The sequence below is a fragment of the Etheostoma spectabile genome, chromosome 6 (genome assembly GCF_008692095.1).
Source record: "Etheostoma spectabile isolate EspeVRDwgs_2016 chromosome 6, UIUC_Espe_1.0, whole genome shotgun sequence".
Lineage (NCBI taxonomy): Eukaryota > Metazoa > Chordata > Actinopteri > Perciformes > Percidae > Etheostoma > Etheostoma spectabile.
In genome coordinates this window covers 25,335,636-25,337,705 of record NC_045738.1, presented here as the reverse complement: position 1 = coordinate 25,337,705, position 2,070 = coordinate 25,335,636, and the positions used below count along the sequence as shown (strand labels likewise).

Genomic DNA, 2,070 nt, shown 5'->3' with positions numbered 1-2,070 from the left:
CCCCCCCCCCCCTCCCCCCCTCCCCCCTGCTATGTCGTTCGGAATGTGACTGTTTAGCACCAACTGAGTGGGAAATGAATAAAGATGACGCTCATTAATGAAAGTACGTAATGTAATTATGTAAGAATCACTGCTAAGCCTGTATGAAGGGCAGTTACAAGGATTGTTTCCGTCTATGTTTTATGAGCGTTATCAATGTGCACAGAAAAAACCTAAGTTGTATACAGAATACTGGTGGAGAACATTTTAATATTTTAAACTGAACTTGAGAAAACAAAGAAGTTGTTTTACGCTTGGCTGAGGTCGAAAAGTTGATCAATAAAAGATAGATGCTATGCAATGGAAACAACAGAGTAAATAATTAATATTATGTTGTGTTTAACTTGTACTGTATATATGAATTATTTGCCCTCGAAACCCTCTTGTTGTCCTGTGTCAATTTTTGTCTATTTTGACCCAGGAGGACAACACAAGGGTTAAGTTGCTTTCACACTAGAGCAGTTTTGTTCATTTTAACCCTTGTGTTGTCTTCCCATCAACCATGAAACAAAAAATGGTTTCTTTTAACATTATTATTTTTTTTCCTTAAAATGTTGCCACTTTTTCAATGTTGTGGGTGCTTTTTCAGATGTTTTTCCAAAGTTATTTGATATTTCTAATGTTGACATTTTCAGCTCTTATTTCGAAGGCCCATTTTTTGTGATAAAAAAACTGAAAACGCGTCAAATTTGACCCGAGGACAACATGAGGGTTAACTGAACCCTGGAGCGGTTTGGTCAGATAGTCCATTTGGTTTGGGGCGGTGAGAAAACTAATTCAAACAACCAAACTAGAAACACTAAACCCCCAAAAAACAAGACAGCATACCACCACCGTGGGACATGTGTTTCCAGTGTTTGGTGTTTGACAAAGTGTAAACGCAAACCGAGCCAAATAAGAAAAATTCGATTTTCCCCCCAAATCACTCCAAGTCCGCCGAACCAGGTGTGAAAGTGTCCTTAAATGCCTGTGACCAGGGGCCTCTTTGTTTCAAAATCGGTCCATGTGATCTTCCCACAATTCCATTTCCCCGCAGGTGCTCGGGAGATTTGGCAATCTGAGCCAAATGATGGTCAGGAGTGTGTTTGTTCAAATCTCTGCTGATTTTTCACAGACTGTAACGTGTGTGTGTGTGTGTGTGTGTGTGTGTGTGTGTGTGTGTTGTTGTGTTTTGTGTTGTGTGTGTGTGGTGTGTGTGGTGTACAAGTTAAAAGGGGAAGGTGAATCAGAAATGCATCTGACTAACAAAAACACCATTAGTGAGAAAGTTCGATTCTCTGCCAGGTCCTTCAAGATATGACTGTGTCACTGCCTCACTCTCTCTCACCACAACCCACACACACACACACACACACACACACACAGTCTTATTGTGCTGTCATACCTAGGGATGGTGTGTAAAAGCTCCTTCGAACTGATCTGTTTACCATATGTTTGCTGTCCCTTTATCTGTCCCCCTTTCCCGTACCTTCTTCAAAGCTGTACCTTCTTATGGCCCTATCTAGACACCAGTGTCTTTGCTGGTTTAACCCCCAATTTCCACAGGATGCAGAACGGTCGCGGATCTGCTCCGGAACGACGTCAGGGTCATTAGGTTTCTAACTGTTGGTGGTTTTGTGGTTCTATTCTACGTGATCCTGCAAGATCTGGTTGGTCCTCGAGACTTCAGCTGTCAGTCACGGCCGCAGCCGTTCCGCAACAAATCCAGACCTGGTGGGTGTTGACGCATGGCGGAGCACGGAGCCGATCCGCAGCCGTCACGCATCCTGTGGAAATTGGGGTAAGACCGACGCAGTTGTTTATATGCCGTCCAGCGCCTGCATCGTTAAAATAACAAATGCACCTGCGCCCAAGGGCATGCTGGTCTTACAGGGAGGTGTGTTCTGGTGCATTCTGGACGAGACAGGAAGCGATCGCGCCATTTACCAACACAAAACAGTCAGTCAATAAGATCCATCCATCCATCTTCGTCCGCCTTTTCCGGTGTCGGGTCGCGGGGGCAGCAGCTCCAGTAGGGGACCCCAAACTTCC

The 2,070-nt window shown here is 44.4% G+C and overlaps 2 long non-coding RNA genes across 2 annotated transcripts in view; one reads left to right on the top strand and one right to left on the bottom strand.

Moving 5' to 3' along the window:
• LOC116690634 (uncharacterized) overlaps positions 1 to 2,070 on the bottom strand; it is a 21,592-nt gene that overhangs the window by 1,438 nt on the left and 18,084 nt on the right. The window lies entirely within an intron of this gene.
• LOC116690616 (uncharacterized) overlaps positions 1,887 to 2,070 on the top strand; it is a 6,674-nt gene continuing 6,490 nt past the window's right edge. Inside the window, exon 1 of the long non-coding RNA XR_004332305.1 lies at positions 1,887 to 1,915. This is a non-coding gene — a long non-coding RNA (uncharacterized LOC116690616). The remainder of the gene's footprint in view (positions 1,916 to 2,070) is intronic.